This window comes from Amblyomma americanum, chromosome 5, assembly GCF_052857255.1.
Source record: "Amblyomma americanum isolate KBUSLIRL-KWMA chromosome 5, ASM5285725v1, whole genome shotgun sequence".
Classification (NCBI taxonomy): Eukaryota; Metazoa; Arthropoda; class Arachnida; order Ixodida; family Ixodidae; genus Amblyomma; species Amblyomma americanum.
The window spans coordinates 124,378,038-124,391,342 of NC_135501.1; positions in this window are offsets into that span (position 1 = coordinate 124,378,038).

Consider the following 13,305-nt stretch of genomic DNA (forward strand, 5'->3'; position numbering starts at 1 on the left):
CACATGGTGTGGGACAAGGTAGAGTGGCAACAGCAGAATCTGCACTTGGCAGCGAAGAGGGTGCGATAGATTTGGGAGAGATGTGGAGAATAAGGGAAGGTGTGCGCTTAGGCTGGTGCCTTGAGAAGTAGTCCGTGCGGTATAGAGCCCTCCTGGCTGGCGGGTAAAATCGTCGTTCAATTGAGTATTTTTGGGCGATTTAGGGATACGCGGCCAACAGGTCCCACGCCGAGCTTGCTCCGCCACTGGTATAGGGTTGTGCTCCAGCCGGATTTTAATGCCTCGGGCATGTGAATAGGTCGCCTTGTTGCGTGGGAGCTATTAGTGTGCTGGGGTCGACATGAGCAGAATGATGCATGCTTGCGTGTGGGGGGGGGAGCTTATGCTGACAATGCCAGTGGTCGCATGTTCCCCGACCCCAATCGAGAAACTCCACAAACCATCGATAGCTCAAATCGTGGTATTATTAAATGTTCCAAGTTATATTATGGGAAGTCTACCAGAAATATTTTTCCGCATTATGTCTATCCGTCGGCCGGGATTCCGAAGATCAGTGCTGCAGACGGAGCTTCGCCGATGACTTCGGCGGGTCGAGCGCTTAATACACCGCGTCTCTAACCTGCGCGGATGGTTGCGCAGCAGAACGCGCTTCGGGTCACTGATGCCTTTGCCACTTCACGGATCTCCTATGGCGCGTCGTACCTTCGCACTACAAAAAAGACAATGCCGGAGACGCGCAAACGAGCGTTGGGCCTACCGTTGGCTACGTGTTATGAAAACTATTGGCGTTGTTATGCTTAACTCGTACTCGGAGTTGTGGGATGCGCACCTCATGAACCAAGTACATGCGGCTTCACCAGGTGACCTACGAGTGCTGCCTAATAAGTAGTCTATTTGTTCAACATGAGTACACGCCGAAAGAGCGTGCTTAGTGCTGTGTGTTATGGAAGCACGGACTCTAGGTACCTCTGCTTCTGGGAGATCATTGATGCAAAATCGCGACAACGCAGAAGGTAGGCGCACGCTCGGGTAATTGAACAGTAATAAGGTGAAAAAGTAGAGGTATACTAAAGACATAAAGGACGATGGGGTGAGGCATAAAACCCCACACGTAGTCGAAATTTTTCCGGAAACGTCTGCTAAGGCACCTCGTTCTTCCTCGCTTCTATCACTACCCCTTTATATCTTTCCTTACGGTGTAGTTCGGGTGTCCATCGATATATGTGATAAAGTTACTGCGCCATTTCCTTTCCTCAAAAGCTAAGCTTCAAGAGGTATACTACATAGACATAGCAGAATCATTGCCCAGTGATTTTACACTGCAACCATAGTTCACCACAGAGCACACGTTGACGGGCTCATCTTTCAGGCTCTCAATTGTGCGCATGCTGAGGAGGCAGACATTACGCAAGCCTTTACAAATCCCGGCTCTAGAATCTTAAATGCAGATTCGTGCCACACATGTATTAGCCGCCTCACAGCCAAGTTATTATTCTTGGCCTATCCTCTCTAGGAGCAAACAGTTGATGATAGCGACCGCCGCATCAAACGCACCTTCTAGGCTCCTGACCACAAGACTATGAAAGTTAATGGAACCGCTGGCGTGGCCTTCCGAACACTTACGAACAGGTTACACATATTAGATCTTCTTGTTGAGAGAATGATAGGCAAAAGCTTCTGCCGTTCCGCGAAATAAAAAACTACTACTGCGAACGTCACCGTTTACTCCGAAATCCCGCAAAGCGGCTCAGCAAGGCTGACGAGCGCATTCTAAGCATAATGCAGACTAGTATACTAATGTGTCCGGCAGTCAAATTGATCCTGAATTTGACTGCCGGTGTCTAAAACGTGAGGAAGCTTACGATAGCTTCCACGGGAGTGGTTATTTTAGCACATTCCTTCTCTCCTCCTTCGCTCGCTAAAGGGAAATAGATGGGAGCTCTACTCAACTGTTCAGATCTGGAGTCTCAAGCGACTATTAGACCAACGCGCGCGAGTGGCGGCTTTGTCCTGTGGCGTCGAGGCCTAAGAATTTCTGCGATATAAAGGCTAGTTTCGGCTCGCTAATTCAAAAGGAGAATATCGCCTCCCACCCGGTTCTGGCTCTGGGCCGGACTCCCATCAGCCCCCATCTCTCACTTCCAAACCTAATGATGGCAGGACGGCTTAGCAAGCGTTCACCTCCTCCGAAAACGCACAAACTGGTAACAGTAATGTAATGAAATTTTATAGGCTTCAAGGTTCGGCAGAAACGCTCGAACCTGCGCCTCTAAATAGAAACTTTCGAGGCTTTGCCCGCCGGGGTCGCCCTCCAGGAGCCAGGTGCGGCGGCCAAGTTGAGTAACTACGCAACGTTCTAGGGAGACCCCTCGTCATGTCTTCTCGTCTACAGGTCGTACACAGCCAGCGTAATTGACCTCGATCTCAATATACCCTACTCGTGCGCCATTGTTAGGATCCTCCCCTTCACGGACCGGATCCTCCCCTGCGCGTTTTTAATGTATACTGCTCCCAGAAACTGAACCGAGTGATCTTCGCGAACTTCCTTAGCCGTGCTCTTGGAGAGGCGGGCCGCAACCCCTTGCTGATTGTGGGCGAATTCAACGCCCCTACCCAGCTATGGGGCTATCGTAAGGAGGAATCGCGCGGACGCATGCTGGTGGAGTTGTCATCCACACTGGGGCTCACCCTCCACACCGACCCGGCATTTCCTACTCACGCAGGCAACTCGGTGACGCGAGACACATGTCCGGACCTCACCTTCGCTCGCAACACAAGGAACGCAGAGTGGGGTAACGCCGAGAATACTCCAGGCAGCGACCACTGCATCCTCAACCTCACTATTTATACACGCCCCCTAAATATCCCCACCACACAAGTAGACATCCCCAATTGTACCACCTTTATCCAAAGTTTCCCATCCGATACCGCCACAAACATCACAGAGCAGGGCTCCACAAACTGGTCTCGGTCAGTCATATCACACTTTCGCTCCCACGAGAAGCAGATACAGCTCAAAACGGTGGTCAAGGACGTACACAAAAACTTTCTCCACCTCTATGAAGCGCGCCATGGCCTTACGCGGCGCTGTAAGCGCCAGAAACCAAACAAGAAGCGCAAAGCGCGCATAGCGGACCTCACCCGGCAGGCAGCAGATTACGCGGCCCAACTTGCTGACTCCAACTGGTGGACCGCTGTAACACGGCGGCGAGGCAAATGTTGAGTTGCAACACGTTGCGGCTATTCTGAGCACTCATTAACCTGACAAAAACCCGCACAGAAACTCGGAAGTAAATACACGAATCCATGCACTCATTCCAAGGAAGTACAACGCAGTTGGCACAAGCGCTCCGGGACCACTACCTCTGCACAACCCAGGACGCCCGCAGATCGGTCTACTCCTACGCAGGCAGAGAAAGCTCGGCGTTGCACAAGCCTTTCCAGGTTCACAATCTGCGGGCCAGTCTAGCCAAAATAAAGAGGGGCACCGCGACGGGCCAGGACAAGGCCACCGTCAAACGTTTGGTGAACCTTCCTGATTCATCGTACCAGTGCCTTCTAGAATATATCAACGTGATGTGGACGGGGGAAACCGCCGTCCCCATTAATTGGAAGACGGCCCTTGTCACCTTCATTCCGAAGACCGGGGAAGCGATCGACATGCACAACCTCCGTTCCATATGTCTCACCTGGTGTTTGGGCAAATTGATGGAGACGATGGTGCGGGATCGGCTGTCCGATTACCTCGAACAACACAACACCTTCGAGGACACGACGTTCTGATTTCGCCCACACAGATCCACACAAAACGTTATGCTCCATCTCGACCGTGAAATATGGAACCCCATTACACACCCCCAAAACGAAACAAATTGTCCTCGCACTCGACCTGAAATTAGCGTTCGACAACGTAACTCACGAGGTCATACCCTCACACTTGGGTCAAGCTCACTGCGGCGCCAGTATATTCAATTACATGAAACAATTTCTCATGGATAGAGTGTCCTACATACGCATACAGGACCAAGAGCATGAAACTTTCCTGCAAAGCACGAGGGGGACTCCAAAAGGCGTGGGGATGTCCTTTCTGCTATTCAACATATCCATGATGCGCTTACCTGCCCCGCTGGGTGCGGTCGAAGGAGTCCAGCACGCGCTGTACGCCGACATCACTCTCTGGGCTATGCAAGCACGCCTAGGGTACATAGAGACCACCCTGCAAACGGCCGCCAGCATAGTAGACCGCTATTCCCGAGAACTGTGGTCTGAAATGCCCACCGAAGAAATCATAATTCGTGCAAGTTCGCGCTTCGCGCATATGCTCCGCACAAATCATTCTTTTCTTTCAAATCGGTCCCATTCACGAATCCAAGACCAGAGTCCTCGGACTCTTCATACACAACCAGCGATGCTGCGACACAACACTCGCCAAGCTCCGGCAGGTGGCGAACCAAATGGCCTGCATGCTCCGCCGGGTTTTCAAAAAGCGCGGCAGGTTACGATTGCAAAGACGCCTTGCGGCTGGTGAACGCATTCGTGACCAGTCCAATTTTGTATTCGACGGTCTACCTTCAACTGCGGAAACAGCAAGGGATGCCCTTGAGGTTCTCCGCATAATCATGAAACGAGCGCTACACCTCGGGGTCTCTACCTCTGCCAGCCCCTCATGGCACTGGGAATGGTGAACACTTTCAGGGAGCTTCGGGAGGCCAACCTCAACAACCAATGCACTCGTCTCACATAGACAGTGTTGGGTCGCCGCCTTGTAGCCCGTCTTCACATCCACCACCCTCAATACATAGAGGAGAGATGTCACCTTCCCGTATACCGGAGACGCGCCCTCCACGTGCGGCATCTCCCCACCAACATGTCCAAAGAGGACCATAATGACAGGCGCCTGGCGCGGGCGACAGGCTTGCACCGCCAAATGGGAGCAAACTAGGGGTCTTCTACGTGGCCCGGACGCCAGGGGATGGTAAACAGATGCGGTCGTCCACGAGGGCAAAACAGTAGACGGCCTTACTTTCGAGCCACAGTCAGCAATTCACGCCGAATAGGTTGTTATCACCCTGGCAGCCTCCGACTCCTCCTCCAAAAACATAATCATCGACTCGCGAGGGGCTTCTCGAAATGTCGAGCAAGGGTGGACAACTCTCATGGCTTATCGCATCTACCAAAATTTTAGCCGAGACTCGGATCCTGCGCACCAATCTCTCGATTTGGCTCCAGGTCCCCAAGCCCTCCGCGGAAACGAAGCAGCCGAAGCCGCCACCCGCGCACTCCCTCTCGGGCATTTCCTACGGGACCCGACACAGACCAGGACTCTGATTTCAATCCGGTTTACACTTTTAAGGAAATATTTGATTATTACAAATCCACGTACCAAACTCTTCCAAACCCGTGCAAAGGGCTGGGCAAAGCCAACGAGTGGGTACTTCTGCGCCTGCTCACTAACTTGATGATGGGCCCGGCAACGCTAAAGCATTTCAATCCTCAATTTTACGGGCGGTGCTTGCACTGTGGGCAGGTGTCTGCCACCTAGCACATGATGTGGGCCTGCCAGCAGAACCAATCCCTACCCCCTATCCCAAACCCCACCCTAGAGGACTGGGAGGCGACCCTGTCTGGCTGCTGCAACGTCGAGGCCCAAAGGGCCTTACCGCAGCACGCCGGGGCTGCGGCAACCGCCAATGGGGTTCCTGACTAGGTATCCCACCCAGTGGTTGTAACGGCGTGACCCTTCAGGTGACGATCCGCTACCCCTCTCTCTATGATTAATAAACTTTTCACCACTACCACCACCACCACCCATCCGACGCGGTTTCGATGTACATAGAGAACTGAGATGGCACAAGGTATTTTCCTTCTCAATGTGGGGTCAAAGACCCATTTCCCAAGAATTTCATTCTCAAGTAGCCGATCACGACACCGCGGGAATGCTTGTACCCTTTCTATCACCAGTCAGTACCCGTCGGCAGTGAAGATCGAACCTCGCACCTCCTGCAGACGAGAGGTACGCTCAGACCACTAGGCCAACGCCGAGTAAGTGAGACTGTTACTGCGTCTTTCCTTCCCTTGAAATCAATTTTCGGAGAACACTCTACGGCTGCGTTTTTATGGAGGAAAAACGCTAAGGTACCCGTGTGCTGTGCGATGTCAGTGCATGTTAAAGATCCCCAGGTGGTCGAAATTAATCCGGAGCCCTCCACTACGGCACCTCCCTCTTCCTTTCTCCTTTCACTCCCTCCTTTACCCTTCCCTTACGGCGCGGTTCAGGTGTCCAACGATATATGAGACAGATACTGCGCCATTTCCTTTCCCCCCCAAAACCAATTATTATTATCACCTTGCGATGTGAGTCCATTTAGAGACCTCCATATGGTCAAAATTACTCCAGAGTCCTCCACCACGGCACCTCTTTCTTCATATCTTCTTTCACTCCCTTCTTTATTCCTTCACAAGCGGCGCGGCTCCGATGTCTGTCGAGATGTGAAATAGCTACTGCGCTTTTTCCTTTCCTCAGAAACCAAGTTTTATTTCCACAAGATTTAGTTGGTTTGGTTTATAGGGGTTTAACCTCCCTAACCAACTCAGGCTATGAGAGACGCCATAGTAAGGGCTCTGGAAATTTCGACCACCTGGGGTTCTTTAATGTGCACTGACATCGCACAGTACACGGGCCTCTAGAATTTCGCCTCCATCCAAATTCGCCCGCCGCGGCCGGGATCGAACCCGCGTCTTTCGGGCCGGAAGCCGAGCGCAATAACCACTCAGCCACCGCGCCGGGTCCCACAAGATTTACCCTACTGCGTGTTTTGATCTACAAATCCTAGGCTCCTCAAGGATTACCTGATACCTGATTTAATATCTCCTGCTGGTCCTTGAACCGAAGTTATTAAACTTATTTTTAGAATATGGCGGAGTGCTAGACGCAATCTGGAACGGGTCGCCCCTTTAATGTACTGCCTCTAGAATCCGCTCACCGCGTAAGAGCCTATTAGCGCGCAGCACCTTTTCTTCCTATCTTTCCTTTCCTAATTTTTTAACACTCTTAATTTAAGTACGCTGCGGCGAGTTTGGCTCGGCTTGAGGCTGTAGGAAGACCCGTGCACTTTCCTTTCTTCCTGAAAGGAGCAGTACAGTACTGTAACGGGTACGTTGCATTAGCAGCTCTAAGGTTTCAGCACTTTTGTCGTCTGCGCCATTAAAGCGGATGTTTTTGCAGACACGAATCTGGTTATAAAATTCTGCTAGAAAATAAATTACATCATTGAGCAGCGCATTTCGATAACTTCTTTACTATGCTCTTCCAACATTGGTAGCTTTAACCGTTTGGACATAGCGCCGCAAATTTGGAAAACTTCAGGCCTTGTTATGCGAAACCTTGTCATCGAGCTCCCTAATATTGTCCCAAACATAAATTCAGCCTTGAGGTGGACCCGCCGCGGTGGCTCAGTGGTTAGGGCGCTCGACTACTGATCCGGAGTTCCCGGGTTCGAACTCGACTGCGGCGGCTGCGTTTTCATGGAGGAAAAAACGCTAAGGCGCCCGTGTGCTGTGCGATGTCAGCGCACGTTATACATCCCAAGGTGGTCGAAATTATTCCGGAGCCCTCCACTACGGCACCTCTTCTTCCTTTCTTCTTTCACTCCCTCCTTTAGTCCTTCCCTTACGGCGCGGTTCAGGTGCCAAACGATATATGAGACAGATACTGCGCCATTTCCTTTCCTCAAAAACCAATTATTATTATTATTGAGGTGGACCTCCGTTAATATGTTTTTATTGCGAAGAGGGTAGTTGATGTCATTGCTGGCGTTCTGCACACTCTTTAGGGACACAAGTTATCGTTTGTGAGTAGCTGTGTTCTGAGCTGTAAAAGAATGGAGGCGTACCGTGGTTAGATGTGATCACTGCGGCAGTGAAGCTGCGCAAGTCAGTTCAGTCTACCTGTTTGTTTAATGGTATTTGCGATCAAAACACTTTTTTCTATCAATATACTATTACTTCTGTGCGCACATTATCTGCAGGTTTTTGTACATAAGTTTTCTACATAGTTCCAGGTATATTGACCTTATCAGAAAATCATTCTCGTGTGTATTTCGCAGTCAATATTTGTCTTCTTTTCAAAGCACAACCCTTGGAAGTGTTATTACAATAAGAGAGTATTGCTCAGTGGCATCGGCCCAAACGCAGGTACTTGACTGCAACGAAAATCTTGCACATAAACATCGTAAAGAAAAATTGTTTGTCGTCTGGCCTTCGAACGCTGAGCCACCGGTTCACCGGCGCAGTCACGCTATAAACTCAGCTAACCGGTACTGCTAGCATGAGGTAGACCGAGAGCAAAGTGATTAATCATTAAATGTGATAACAGCGATCGTAAAATTCTTAAAGCGAAATCTATACTGGCCGCGAATTTCCTATTTCGCCTGGGCGGTAATCGACGAAGGCGCATGACGTAACAACACTTGCCCCGCCGCGGATATTTTTCTCGCTCTCTAGCTCCCTAGTCACTAGTGCGCATGCACCACTAATAGCACTGAGCCACAGGTGTTCCGCCACTGTGCGGTGTTCAGCCATTGCGCAGCGCTGCGCCTTTTCTCAAAATCCAACTTTAAATTTTTAATTTTCTGTTTCTTCTATCGACTACTGATCCGGAGTTCCCGGGTTCGAACCCGACCGGGGCGGCTGCATTTTTATGGAGGAAAAACGCTAAGGCGCCCGTGTGCTGTGCGATGTCAGTGCACGTTAAAGATCCCCAGGTGGTCGAATTTATTCTGGAGCCCTCCACTACAGCACCTCCTCTTCCTTTCTTCTTTGATTACCTCCTTTATCCCTTCCCTTACGGCGCGGTTCAGGTGTCCAACGATATACCAGACAGATACTGCGCCAATTCCTTTCCCCATAAACCAATTATTATTATTATTATTCTATCCCTCCCTCTTTTGTCTCTTCCTTGACAGCGCGGTTCGGGTGTCCACTGAGATATGTGAGACGGTTAATGTGCCATTTCCTTTCCTCAAAAGCCAAACAAAACTAGTTAGTCGACGGCGTTTTAACAGTTCATTGGCATTGACAACTTTGCAAAAGCAGTTCATTTTCTTGACAGGAAACGCGCACAACCGGCTCTGTCGTCTGTGGAAACCTCAATCTCGCTTTCATCCACGTGGCGTTAGTGTCCAACTGCAAAAGTCGGCTTTGATTGCGTTCCGCACACTGCATAGGCAGCGCACCCTTCCTGCCACCCTGAGAGGTGGCATGCAGTTAATGTTTGACCGCGAGAGATTGGTCACCAAATGAACGCTGCGGCTATCTATTGCTGAAGTGCGCATGTTAGCCACAACGCTGTCAACGCTAACGCATTCAGGCCACATCTCTGTTTCACCTCCCGCCATATGTATCAAAGCACGATTGAGGCATCCGCATATCCAGGGAGCCAGTTACTTCTCTTCCATTCCTCAAAACCATCGCCGTCTAGACCATTGTCAACGCCAACGCCAATGAACACTGTTACCGGCAACATCTTTCGCTTTGTATCATCGAGAAAAGTAGTGTTTGCTTCCGACAGGTGGCACTCAACCCTTTGTCTCCTATTACTGGCGCACCTGTGTACTGTAGTGACGCAGCTTTGCGTTTTTCTTTGCCCAAAGGCGTATATTCTTCTTATATTTGACTAGGTTCCGACAAATAAACGGCTAGACGGAGACGTGCCGGCAGATTCACACCCCTGTGTCCTTCATTTTCACTGCAAAATTTTAACTAAGACAGCGCAACAAAGGCAAGCATTGAAGAGAAGAGGACACGAAACAAAGAGAGCTGTTTGTGTCGTGTCATCTTTTTTTTATTTGGTTGGATTGTTTGCGCTGTATTCGTTGCGAGTATGAATCACCAACTAGCCCAGCACCATGCTTTATTTGACGATAAAGTTTGTGTAAAAGCAAGCTTGGTACGACATTTGGACTGCCCGGGAAATGCCTTGAATATAGCACTATGCAGTTGGATTCTGATTTTCTTGGCTCTTCTGTAAAGAACGGAGAAAAGTGAGAGTAGGAAGAGGGCAAGACATGCAATAAATTAGTAACTTACAACGAGGGCTGCAGCCCCTCATAAGGCATCAGGTCAGCCCCGCTTAATGGCAAACCGGAACCGGTGACCGCTTATCACTAAATCGGGATTGTCACTACCTGGTTCCCCGCCGCGGTGGCTCAGTGGTCAGGGCGCTCGACTACTGATCCGGAGTTCTCGGGTTCGAACCCGACCGCGGCGGCTGCGTTTTTATGGAGGAAAAACGCTAAGGCGCCAGTGTGCTGTGCGATGTCAGGGCACTTAAAGATCCCCAGGTGGTCGAAATTATTCCGCAGCCCTCCACTACGGACCTATTTGTTCCTCTCTTCTTTCACTCCCTCCTTTATCCCTTCCCTTACGGCGCGGTTCAGGTGTCCAACGATATATGAGACAGATACTGCGCCATTTCCTTTGCACCAAAAATCAATTATTATTATTATCAGAGAAGAGGGTGCGGTAGATTTTGGAGAGATGTGCGGAACATGGGAAGGAGTGCGTTGCGGCTATTGCCTCGAGAGGTAGTCTGTGCGAGATAGAGCCCTCCCGGCTGGTGGGTAAAGGCGTCGTTCAACTGAGTAATTTTGGCGATTTAGGGATAAGCGGATAACCGGTCCCACGCCGAGTTTGCTCCGCCAATGGTGTAGGGCTGTGCCCCAGCCGGATATCAATACTGTGACATTCCGTGTGTGCTACGAGGATCCACGTTCGACGGCGCGGCGTAGACGGAGACCCGTGACAGCGGCATCATCAATTACCCAGCCATGCTCTTTGAGTGACGACCAGAAAAACCGGACCCGCCGCCGCCCCGGGGAAACAGGCTTTATCCTCCCCAATTTCCGGTTACATTCCAGGACAAGGGAGCTGTCAGTGGGCCAGAGCGCGCCGTACCACAGCCGACGCTATGCGATACCGCGAAGACGACATTCTTTCCCTCCCCCCCCCTTTGTCGTGGGCTATCGCCGGGAAGGCACCCACAGCTTCCCAGAAGGGCCGCGACGGACACCTGTCATGGCGGACAGGCAGTACTCGCCAAGAATGTGGAAAGACAGGCGCTAGTGAATTAGCTCCGAAGAGAGAGCCTGTGTATACTCTCACTTGAGAGAGAGTGGTGGCGTTTTTGTTGTTTATTTAGTTTGTATTGTTAACAGACTCTGGGTTCGAGGCTAAGCCCAACCCAAAGGGGTGGTCCCCATCTCGCATGTTATTTTGGATTGGAGAATTGATGCTTTGGGCGGGCCACTGGAAATGACCGCCCTTAGTCCTTTGTTAATCAAGTGCTTAAAAGCACATGTAAACGGATGCAGTCCAGTCTGAGCTGGGGCTCCATGCTTAGCATGTAATGTGATGCTACTTAGGCACTAACCTGCCCGGTCGATGAGTAAAGTAGTGCAAAGTTTGTTCTTTTGTAAATTCAGTTCTGCTTTTTTCCAGTTTAACTCTCTGCATATGTATGTTGAAAAAATATGCTCTGCTGTCATCATCTACAAGCTCGCCTCCTGTTCATCTTCCAAGCCGAACGACACTAGAGGAAGGGTTTGTGAACCATCCTCGAAGAAACGGACGACTATTGAAATTCTACTGCATAGACGCTCAGGACGACATCGTTCGCCAAGAGGGCCTTCAGCGCCGAAGCCCGACGGCGCGCAGCTTCTGCCAGCAACCACTCGAGCCCAACTTAGGAGCCACTCCATCGCCCCCATGAAGTCGTCGGCACGTAAGCTCAGACGCCCCAGCCTCTGATGTATAACCTTAATCATGTGTAATTATTGAATATACCTGTTTGTTTAAACTGAGCCATACGGTGTCTCTTTGCCTCTCCGTCCCGTGTGGACCTGCGCATTATGGGGGTCATCACACTGGTGTCAGAAGTGGGGTCTCAAAAGCAAATGTCCTCTGATTGCTGTGACATTCATGACTTCAAAATTGTAATCAAAAGGGAATCACGGGACTGATTGTGGGACTTTTACCCCCATTTGAGAGGCTTGAGGCACTGGAGGGCTTGAAAAAAAAATGACTGTATCTGAGGGAGCTCCCACTCCACAGCCGTCGCTCGGAGCAAGCATGCTGGCATTAGGAAGCGTCATTCCGACGTTTACGGGAGATAAGACAGGGGTTCCAATCTGCGATTTCTTTTCCATGCTAGAAGAGATTGGGAAAATGGGGGGATGGTCCGATGCTCAAATGCTGGGAATGGCGAGGTGTAAGATGGCAGGAGCTGCTCATGATTTTGCATGGCGAGACGAAAAAGTAAAATCCACAAAATCATTTGCGGAATTTAAGAAGCTCGCGTTTGAGCATTTTGACACTGAACCACGTCACGTGCGAGTACAGAGGTTCCGTGACGCCGGACAGATGGTAGGGGAGGACGTGCGAACGTTTGCGTCGCGGCTTCAGCGCTTAGCGCGCGATACGTTAAGCAGGGAGGAGGAAGGAGACCAGCTTAAGAAGAAATACGCGGAGGATATACTTAAAGCGGAAATGACCGCTTTGTTCGTGGCTGGTCTGCAAGACCCCGTGCGCCGGTTCGTGCTCTCGCGCAAGCCGAGCAATTTCGACCAAGCCGTGGAGGCCGCATTGGATGAGGAACAAAATGAGGCGTTAACGACAGCCGCAGCGAGAGTACGCGTCATAGAGAGAGCGGTGCTCAACCCTGAGGTTGCTCTCTTGACAGAGCGGTTAGATCGCTTAGAACAGCTGCTATCTCAGCAGGTAGAATGCCAGGTTGAAGCGCGCGCTCAACAGCGCCCATTCGCTGGAAACCGGAGACCGCCACAAAGCTACAGGCGCGGTATGCGAGATTTTGAAGAAATCGTATGCTTCGCTTGCCAGGGTCGCGGACACATCGCCAGGTTCTGCCAAAACGTGCGCCGTGGGGAGCCACAAAGAGAAGCAGGCGAGACACGCCCTAAGCAAGCCTACAGCGGGGCTCCAGATACCGAGTCAAAAAACTAGTTAGTCCTCCCCAGCCTGAGGAGCGTGGGGAGGGAGCAGTAGATGATGAGGTGGTGGTAGTTTGTGTGGCCGACGAGGCATGCCCTGTTGTGCGTTGCAAGTTAAATGGTTGTTGCATGGAATTGTTGATAGATACGGGGTCAAAGGTGACATTGCTTAAGGAGAGCAGTTTTAACACGCTTCGAAGGAAGGGGGACCGCGAGGTGTTGGAAGCGTCTGGTGGTATGGCAACCAAATTTGTAGGCATAACGGGGGATCCTCTTGGCATAAGTGGACTCTACCGGTTAC